Consider the following 10,308-nt stretch of genomic DNA (forward strand, 5'->3'; position numbering starts at 1 on the left):
TTTTTTTTTACTTTGAGACAGGGTCTTGCTAAGTTACCTATGGCCTTGTTAAGTTGCAAGACTGGTCTCGAACTCGCAATCCTCCTGCCTCAGCCTCCACAGCTGCTGGAATAACCAGCATGAGCCACTGTGCCTGGCTTCTTCAATTCATTTTTATCATAAAAGCTGCACATGCTCATTATTAAACAACCCCACACACAAAAAGCACCAAAGTTCCTGAATTTAAAAGATTACTGTCACCTTCCCACACCAATGTCACAGCCCAGGGTAGCCACTTTTACAGTTCAGTGTGCGCCATCCCAGGCGTGTTTTTGCATGTAGAGTCCAAAACATGTCCCTCCTCATCCCCCTAAGCTTCTAGATCCCAAAGCAGAAGCTGTATTTAAGCCTTCCTTTCTCCTGAGCACCATTGATAACATGCTCGTCAGAACCATGATCTGAACCAGGAAACACTCCCCGGGGAAGTGTGCCCCATGCCACAGGATGGGGTCAGAGCCACACTGTCCCCTCTCTCCCACCCCAAGGTCAAGGCGATTGTGGGTAGAGGACCAGGACCCAGAGCAGGCTGGACTCGTCAACTCCGCTGGTTCCTGAGGCGGTGTAGAAACCCGTGTGCAGGGCCGTGGGCTTAGACGCGCCTCTGCGGGGAGGGCCCAGGGGCCCAGAAGCGGTCATTTCAAACCTGTTCAGGTTTTTAATGATCTTTTAGGAAAACCTGAAAGGAAATATGAAAAGGAGATTTCATTTAAAACTAGGAGGACAGAAGGGACCCTGTGAGAAAAGAAGTTTCCAGAACAAAGGGGACTTTAATCTCCGAATCCACCCAAAACTCACAGAGGGTTGACTTGTCAAACTGTGTTCCTTCTGCCCAGAAGCACCAGGCCCCCCTTTGAGCTTGCCTTTCCAGAAGCCACGAAGCAGACTCCTGGGGACAAGCATTTCAAATGCACCCCAGCCAGTGGCTGGTCACACTGACGCATGGGAACCATCAACTGGGGCTCAGAAGGGCAGGCAGAAACTCTGGTCTCCTCTGGGGTATTCCAGGCTGCACTGGTGGGGTCACCTGTGAATATGGCGCATCCCCTCCAAGAAGACTGGACTCCCAGTGTCCAGGTGTTGGGAGGGGCCTCCTGAGGTGATTAGGTGACTAGGGCCAATGCCTTTCTGTGGATGTGGCTTCGCTCTTGAGAGAGTTGGTGGCTAGACCACTAGGGCACCCACACATTTTACTTCAACCGTGTGGTGAAGCAGTGTGGGGCTCCCGGCACCCACCAAGACAAAGACACATATTATCTGGCATTTAATTAAAAAAATCATTTGGCACGCATAGAAGCAGAAAAATATAACCCAGGATGAGGAGAAAACTCAATCACTCTAAATGGTAATTCTCAGCTGAGGCCACTTCCCCAACACCTCTCGCCTGGGAACATTAGTCAGTCTCTGGAGAAATTTTTAATTGTCGTGACTCAAGATGCTACTGGAGCTAGTGGATGGAGGTCAGAAGTTCTGCTTAGTATCCTATAATGCACAAAATGTAAGTATTTCCACTGCTAATAAGTCTTATTCTAAACCAATTAAGAAATTATATAGGTCATTACATTAGTAAACAAAACCATTAAAAGTTATAATTTTAGCATACCAGTTCCAGAAGCTAGAGAAAAAGGGCACATGTAGAGATATAAAAGACATAGGAAGGACACATATCACCCGGCACAGTGATGCACACCTGTAATCCTAGTGGCTCAGGAGGCTGAGGCAGGAGGATGGGGAGTTCATAGCCAGCCTCAGCAACTTCGCAAGACCCTGTCTCAAAATAAAATATAAAAAGGGCTGGGTATGCGGCTCAGTGGTTAAGTGCCCCTGGATTCAATCCTTAGTATTAAAAAAAAAAAAGACACAAATCCAACTTTTAGAGGTAAAAATTACCAAGAATGAGATGAAAAGTACACTAAATAGGATTAACGGCAAATTAGACATTGCAGACGAAAGTTAAGTGAAATGAAAGCAGAGCAATAGAATCATCCAAACTGGAACAAAGGGAAAAAAACTGAGAAAGAATTCACAGAACCAAAGTGAGCTACAGAGCAACATCAAGTAATCGGAATCTCAAAAGTAGGAGGAGGGGAGATGGAAAAATGTAAAGGAAATTAGGGTTGAATGTTTTCAAAATATAGTGAGAACTATAAGATGATGTCTAAGAGGCACAAAAAATTCCAAGCACCAGAATCACAAATACAATATGGAAGCCCATCATAATGGAATCGCTTCTCAGCAGTGAGAAAGAGCCTCTGCTCTTCAGCACTCACTCTTACAGTAGAGAAAAGCGGACTAAGACAGCTGAGAGGGGGTCTCAGAGCCCTGGCCAGCCAAGGCATGGGTACAAAGATCAAATGCAAAGCCAACTTCTCCCATGCAGAGGAAATGAGGATTTCTGGAACGATAACACATAGTTTTTGATGTTGCAAATCAGTCCCTATCAGTCAGCAAGTAGGGCATATTTACTGAGAATTAAGTCTTTGCCAAACATTCTGGGGGTTGTTCAGGGACAAAAACCAGGAATACACAAAACAATATTGAACAATGGAAGCCAATGTATAATTAAGTGCTGAATTATGTAACCCAGACAAGGAAGTTTAAAGCGTAGTCCTGGGCGAATGTGGGTCTAGATTATGGGAATCAGTCGTTCAAGCCAAGAAGAAAGAACCTCGGTAGAGAGAGGGAAGCAGCTGACGGAGGCCTAGAAAATGAGGCAGAAAGTTTATGCCCAGTGAGTGGGAGATGCCCACAGGACATTTGCAAGCAGATGCTCAGGAAGTGTCAGTCTATGCACAGAGACACGCCGGTCATCTTCTGACACACACACACACATCTTCACAGGCACACACGTGCAAAAGCATTTCCATAGGTTTAGGGTCCTCTAAGTTTCCCTGGTGATTACTGAAGAAACAGAGCTGGGGAAAGAAATATGAAATTCGGCTTTGGCCATGACAAATTCAAGGTGCCTATTGGACATCAAAGTGGAGAGGTCAAGGAACAGTGGGCTAGCTGACTCACTGGTGAGTTTTCTAAACTTTTAGTAAAAATATAGTGCCAACCTTACCCAGCTTCTCTCTGTAATAGAAAAAGAGGGAGGGAGGGACGTACTCTGATTTATTTCATAAAGCCATCATGTCCTTGAACTGAAAACCTGATAGGATGATTTTTTGTTTGGTTTGGTTTTGTTTTCTGTGATCCTGGGGATCAAACCCAGGGCACTATACCACTGAGCTACATCCCCAACCCTTTTATGAATTTTGAGTCAGGGTCTTGCTAAGTTTCCCAGGCTGGTCTTAAACTTGAGATCCTCCTGCCTCAGCCTCCTGACTAGCTGGGATCATGGGTGAGCACCATCATGTCCCACTGATGGGATGTTTTTAAAAGGGAAGATTATAGGGGCTGGGGATGTAGCTCAGTAGAAGAGCACTTGTCTTGCTTGTGCACGGCAAGAAAGAAAGAAAAAGAAGGAAGGAGAGAGAGAGCAAGAGAAAGAAAGAAAGAAAGAAAGAAAGAAAGAAAGAAAAAGAGAGAGAAAGAGAGAGGGAGGGAGGAAAGGAGGAAGGTTATATAACTACAGATCAGTATGTGCGAGATAGTATCAAATCAATAAATAGAAAAGTATATTACAGCAATAAGGCAAGAAAAAAAGAAGAAAGAAAGAAGATCTAGAAATAAGGGGGATATTATTTCACAGACATGTCTATGTATACAGAAAAGCTGAAAGAATCTAAGAAAATTATGAAAATTAGTTAGTGAGTCTAGCAAGGTTGCTTGATCTAGGGTAAATATACAATTACTATGTTTCTCCTTATCTGCCACAAACTAAAAATAAATATTTTGGCAGTGACACAATTTCCAATTGCAACCAAAAATATTAAGTACCTAGGAATGAATTAAAAACACATACACCACACTACAAAACACTTCTGAGCGCTCGGGTCGTGGCTCAGTGGTAGAGCACTTGCCTAGCACGTGTGAGGCCCTGGGTTCAATCCTCACCCCACACAAAAATAAATAAATAAAATGAAGGTATTTTGTCTGTCTACAACTAAAAACTATATGTAAAAAAATTACTGATAGAAATTTTTAAAGACAAAATAAATGGAGATGTACAGATAACGTTTATAGACTGAAAATAAGCAAAATGTTTAATTCTACTCCAATTGAGCTATTGTTTTAAAATTTAAGTTTAAAAGTTTTTTTAAATACATGTATCATGGGTATGGAAAGACCGATTCCAAACATGTGCGTCAGGAGCCGAGACAGAAACATTTTTGTAAAGTACAAAATCTGGCCTCACTGCACCAGACCTGGAGACCCACAGAGCGACGTACATGTGGCAAACGGAACCACGAAAGAGGCCCCACGGATCAGGAACCTCGGTGAGGACAAGGGGGCACCGTGGAGGAGTAGGGAAAGGCGCTCGGCCCAGGGGGTACTCGTGTGGAAAAAGTCAACTTGACACCTCTTACCAAAAACAAAAGCCAGTTCTGTCGGGTGCCAAGGCGCACGCCTGTGATCCCAGCAGCTCAGGAGGCCGAGGCAGGAGGATCGTGAGTTCAAAGCCAGCCTCAGCGAAAGCCAGGCACTAAGCAACTCAGTGAGGCCCTGTCTCTAAATAAAATACAAAAGGAGGACTGGGGAGGTGGCTCAGTGGTCGAGTGCCCCTGAGTTCAGTCCCTGGTACCTCCCCACAAAAAGTAAATAATAGATCTAAGCATGACAGGAGAAACGATGAAATTTCCGGATGATTCCAGGAGACGTCTTTGCGACCTGGATGCCCACTGGTGGGAGGCAGTCTTGACACGTGTGCACCATACCGCAGCAGGATCTGACCCGTGTCCTGCCCAGTACCACCCTCCCTCACCTCCATCCTCCTCCTCGTCTCTTCCTTCTGCTCTCCTGATCTCCTTTGATTTTCACAAGACCACTCCAGGCAAGGAAAAGCGGGCAAAGGCTTGATCAGGACCCTCAAGAGGGGACACGCCTGGCAGCAAGCGAGAAAAGGGCGCTCGCCCTCCCCGGCCAGAGGAATGCGAGTTGTCCCTGCTGGTCTGCAAGGAGCTTGACCAGGGAACCCAGAGCTATGACAGCTCCAAAGGGCGCGGGGCCAGGCAAGCTCACTGCGTTGGCAGCGTGGGTGAGCAAGACCTCGGGGAGCACCTGGAGCCACTACTGACGGTGGACACGTGCAAATGCCACTGCTGGACACCCTGAAGGACGCCCACGAGGGCACCAAGGGCACCGGGGGTCAGGACGTGGACACCCCGAAGAGATGCCCATCAGTTCACCAAGGCACCTGGGGTCAGGACGTGGACATCCCAACAGAGACACCATGAGGGCACCAAGGCACCTGGACATGACATCCATTGGGTCTGGAGCAGCCCCGTGTCTGCCAGCAGACCAGCCCCCTTATCCAAGGCAAGTCCACCTCAGGGACACAACAGCTTGAGAGTGAGTGCGAGCTGCACGCAGCATGGACACAGGTCCCTTAAGACCAACAAGAGGGACAAAGAACCAGACAGAAGGAGGCGCACTTCCAGTTTCATTGACATAAAACTAAACAAAGAAGGAGGGCCGAGGCCCTGGAGTGGGTGGACAGGTGGCTCGAGGCTCCTCGGGGCTGCTGGCCCAGTACTGGCACCTGGGCCCCTGGAGGCAGGAGTTCCCAACCTGCCATCCCCGTACCGGAAGCCCTCCGCCCAGTGACCGTGTTTGAGACTCGGCCTTATGGAAGCCGTTGGGTTAACTGAGCCCAAAGGGCAGGGCTCTAATCTGACAGGACTAGAGTCCGTGAGGATGAGCCCAGAGTCTCTCTCCTTCTCTTCCAGGTGAGGACATAGCAAGGAGGCCGCCATGTAACCAGCCAGGAAGAGAGCCTTTGCCAGAACCCAGCGTGCTGCACCTGGCCTGGGCCGTCCAGCCTGGAGAACCGTGAGAACAGGAATTTGTGTTGCTCGCATCCCCCCCCCACCCCCCAGTGGTGCACGGCAGCCCGAGGCTAAGACAGCCACCACCAGAGGCCACTGCGAACACCAGGCACTCCGGGTCAACCCTCAGCTGCACGTAAGCAAATGCCCAGCCGCCTCTCCTCCAGCAGGGAAGTCGTAAGGTGCTCTAAGCTGAGTGTGTGTGCTTTCCCCAAAGTCCTGTTCGAACACAATCCCCAGGCGAAGGATTTGGAGTTGGGACCTTGTGGGGTAATTAGGTCACGAAGGGGATTAGCCCCCTTATAAAAGAGACCCAGAGATCTCCCTTCCACCAGGTAGGGACACAGCAAGAGAGCGGTTATCTGTGGGTCAAGAAGCAAGATCTTACAAAGCCAGACACGGTAATCCCAGTGACTCAGGAGGTTGAGGCAGGAGGATCGAAAGTTCAAGGCTAGTGGGAGAAAATTAGTGAGACCACCTCAAAATACAAAAATAAAAGGGGGGCTGGGGATGCAGCGCAGGCAGTAGAGTGCTTGCCTCACAAGCACGAGGCCCTGGGTTCGATCCCCAGCACCAAAAATAAAATAAAATAAAACAAAAAGGGCTGGGAGTGTAGTTTAGTGGTGGATGTGCACCCCAGGTTCAGTCCCAAGCACACACACGCACCCAGAGGCAGGAGGGGGCTGGGACTTGTCGTCGCTGGTGCGTGCTGACTCCTCTCAGGGACAGCACATGGAGGGAAGGTCGGCAGAGGAGGCCCCAGCGCTGGAACGCCTCGGAACGTGGGGTCGGGACGGCCATGGGGCTTCACGGTCCTGGGGGCCTGGCGCTCCCTGGGCGGCTGCCTGGCGCCAGGAGCTGTCCTGATAGTGTCACCAGATGGGGCAACACAAGACCTAAGATGCCGAAAGTCACTGGAGCACACGTGTGTGTAAACGTAGCCTGGTCACTGCAATGCAAACTCAGGTGGACGCTGTATTTTATCTGGCAACGCTGTGTCCCAGGGAGGCCCTACCCCAGCCCAGGGACGAGGAGTCCACCATGAGCCAGGTGCCAACCACTGCCTGGGCTCTAGAGCCCCTGGGTCCCCAGGCCGAGGCCTCAGTTGGTGAAGTCCACCCTTGCCCAGGGAGCACGGCCTGGGCCTGTGAACCACCCCAAAGCATGGCAGCCTGGCACATTGGCTCTCAGTCACCACGCAGGAGGGCCGCAGGCCAGGGTTCGGATCCCCACCCCAACCCTGGAGGCCATGTGGCCCTCCCCACCCCAGACTTCTGAAGGCCAGGTCCTGGTGGGGAGGACACCCACGGCCAGTCACCAGGAGCGCGAGAGGTGTGAGCACTCAGAACCTCGCCCAAGCCCGGGCGCCAGGTCTGCTGCTGGAAGTGACGCCATTCACAAAAGCCCACGCAGCTCCGTGGTTTGCCGAAAAGTGTCTCAAAGTCAACTGGAAAGCCAGCCTCAAGAACCCAGAGTCCCCAGAGGTCAGAAAATGCTCAGAGTCCAGGAAAGGTGGCGCTCTTCCACCACCTGGTGGACACCCGGGGACGGCAGGTGAGCAGGCCCGCTGGCCCCAACCTCCAGCATCGCACACACACCCCGCTTGGGTCAGCAGGTTCCCGGGCCGACTGGGTCTCCGGGAAAAGCTGTGTCTGTTGCAGTCTCCATTTTCTTTTCCTCTTCAGGATGCAGTCGGGAGAGTGCGCAGGGGTCTGGTGACCTCCAGATTGGTGGGACTGGGTCCCCTGTATGTGCTGGCCTCTGGGATTTGACAGACCCTGCTTGCCTGGGGTTCTGATATGAATTTGGTGGGACTCTGCCTGGCCCCTGGAGCCCCTCTGGGTCTCTGTCACCGTCTCCACTGACCTCCTGGCCTGCCTGCCTGTCCACATTGAGACTAGGTGTCCCTCCACGACAGGTCAGCCCTCAGCCGCGCCTAAGGGGTCCATTGCTCTTTCTCTCTCCTCGTTCAACTCTGGTCTCCAGTCTAGACCTACCAGCAAGACAGAGGAGGGGTCCTCCACACAGGGGAGAGGCACCGCTCTCATGGTCCTTGAAAGAGTTGAAAATAGAAGGTTCTAGATTTGGAAGGCTGAAGAAGGCCAAAGGAATTTTTCCAATTCTTTTCTTTCCCAGCAATGCTAGATTCCAAGCCCTTCCTCTTACTGCAAAACCCTGCTGTGAATATTAGAAACTAGCCTCTAACTTTTGTTTCCATGGCGATCTGAGCCTCCCTCCCTCCCTCCCTCCCCTCGCCTCTCCAGCACGCAGGGCTAGGAGGCCAGCTCCCACCCCGGCCCCTGGCTGGGCACAGGGGCCACATTTCCCAGGCTCCTCCCTTGTGGTTGAGGGGGGCCTGTCACTCCGTGGGAGTGTGGACGGAGCACAGGCTCCTCGTAGGGCTGCTCCTCCCTGACCCACCAGGCCCACCAGGCCCGGCAAGACCAGGAATCCGAGCACCCACCCGTCAGGGGCACCCCGGGAAGGTCGCCCGAGCCAGAAATAGGCCTGAGAGGCTGGGGTCTGTCAGCTGCTGCTTTGAGCTTCACGTAACTAAATGCGTAGGCGCAGGGCTAAAAGGCGCCCTGGCGTGCTTCCTGACTACCGCTTCTGTATCAGAGAGAGCGAACTGGCTGAACCAGGTCTGTGAAGCTGCCTTCTTCGCGGCCTGGCAAGAGATAGGCACCTTCCCTTTGCTCCCCTGGGGCCTCTGCCCCGAGTGTCCGTGTGGTCCACCATCAGGCCTCAGTTGCCCTCACTGGCAGGAGAGTCTTCAAGGACACCTCTGTGTCTCCAGTGGCCTGAGTGCCTCAGGGGCCCCTCTGACTCAGCATGTCCCCAAGCAAACCCTCAACTCTGGCCCACCATACACCGGCTCCCGGCCTGCCGCCTCCTTCATTCAGGTGCTCAGGCTGGAATGTTCCGGCACTTCTCTCCCTCCTTCCCTCACCTCCACCTTGGACACTCCACCAAGTCCTATTGGTTTGGCTTCCAAAATACCCAGCCAGTCTGTCACCTCTGACCCCCCGCCGTCACCCCCATCCCTGCCCACCTGGCCATTCTGCACCCCACCTGGCGTGCCCACCTGGTCCCTGATGGCTTCCACTTTGAGCTTCATGATCTTTGCAAAATAGGAACATGATGTGTACCTCCAGCTCCACCATGGGCCCCCAGGCTGCTTCTCGCTCTTAGGAAAGGACAACAGGGACACAGCTCAGGCAGAGCACTTGGCCAGCATGTGCCAGTCCCTGGGTTCTGACCCCCAGTACCGGGGTGGCGGGGGGACAAAAGAAAAAGACACACACCCTTTAATGACGGGTGTAAGGCAGTGGGGTGCTGTGTGTGGAGTTCCAGGGCAGTGTAATGGTTATGTGGCAAGACCCAGAAGAAAGTGAGAGAAGGCCGGGGGAGGAGAGAGAGAGAGAGAAGGGAGGGAGGCAGGGAAGCCACCACAGCCCTAGGCCCACCCTGCCTCTCCAGCCTCCACCTCCTCTAGTGACCTTGGGCCTCCGCATTCCAGCCCCAGTGGCCTCCTCCAGCGCTGTGCATGCCCGTCCTCTCCCAGCAAAAACCCCGTACGCCTGACCCCTCTATCTGAAATCTGCTGCTGTCCCTACTCAGTCCTTAGTGGCCCCTCAAGTGACACTTCCTGAAGGGCCCTCGGGTCACCCAGTGAAGTCAAATCCCCCCACTGTGTACCTTCATGGAAGCACATGTCCCTCCCCAGCAATTCCTGTGGCTGTAATTTCACTGCAAGCTGTATAACTATTTGAGTAGCCCACCTCACTTCCACCCCAGGGCCTTTGCACGCACTCTTTCCTGCTCCTGCCCTGACCTTCTCCCATGTTAGTGTGGCTGTCCTGCATCACATCTTCCTCCAAATGTCAGCTGAGGACTCATTGACAACTCAATTTAAAACCACACCCTCCCTTTCCCAGCCCTGTGTGTCCTAATCTCTTTCTCTGGAGAGTTATCTTTTCAAAATATATTTTAAATAAATAAATCAACATTTTATTACTATAACAACATGACGTTTGGATACACATATACATCATGGAATTGCCAAATCAAGCTAATTAAAACGTGCCTCGCCTCGCGCAGTTTTGTTTTCTTCACTTTGGTGAAGAGAGCGCTTACACTCCACTCCGCAGTTTGCAAGTGTCCAGCAGTTTCCCGAGTCACCAGGCTGCTGGGCAGGTCCAGGACCTCAGCCCTGCTGTCTCACCGCTCGGAGGGCCGCGACTTCTGGGAGACTGTGCATCTCCTTTAACTGTGCCTATGTGTCTTCCTCTCTAAATGTCACCCTGGCAGGACTTTTTTCCTTTTCTTTATTTTTTTTCCT

General features: G+C 51.7%; 1 long non-coding RNA gene across 2 annotated transcripts in view; it reads left to right on the plus strand.

The window, feature by feature from the left end:
* The window catches only part of LOC306657475, a 183,371-nt gene that overhangs the window by 146,213 nt on the left and 26,850 nt on the right, over nt 1-10,308 (plus strand). The gene's annotated exons all lie outside the window — the stretch shown is intronic.

The sequence above is a fragment of the Sciurus vulgaris genome (assembly GCF_902686455.1).
Source record: "Sciurus vulgaris genome assembly, chromosome: 1".
Classification (NCBI taxonomy): Eukaryota; Metazoa; Chordata; class Mammalia; order Rodentia; family Sciuridae; genus Sciurus; species Sciurus vulgaris.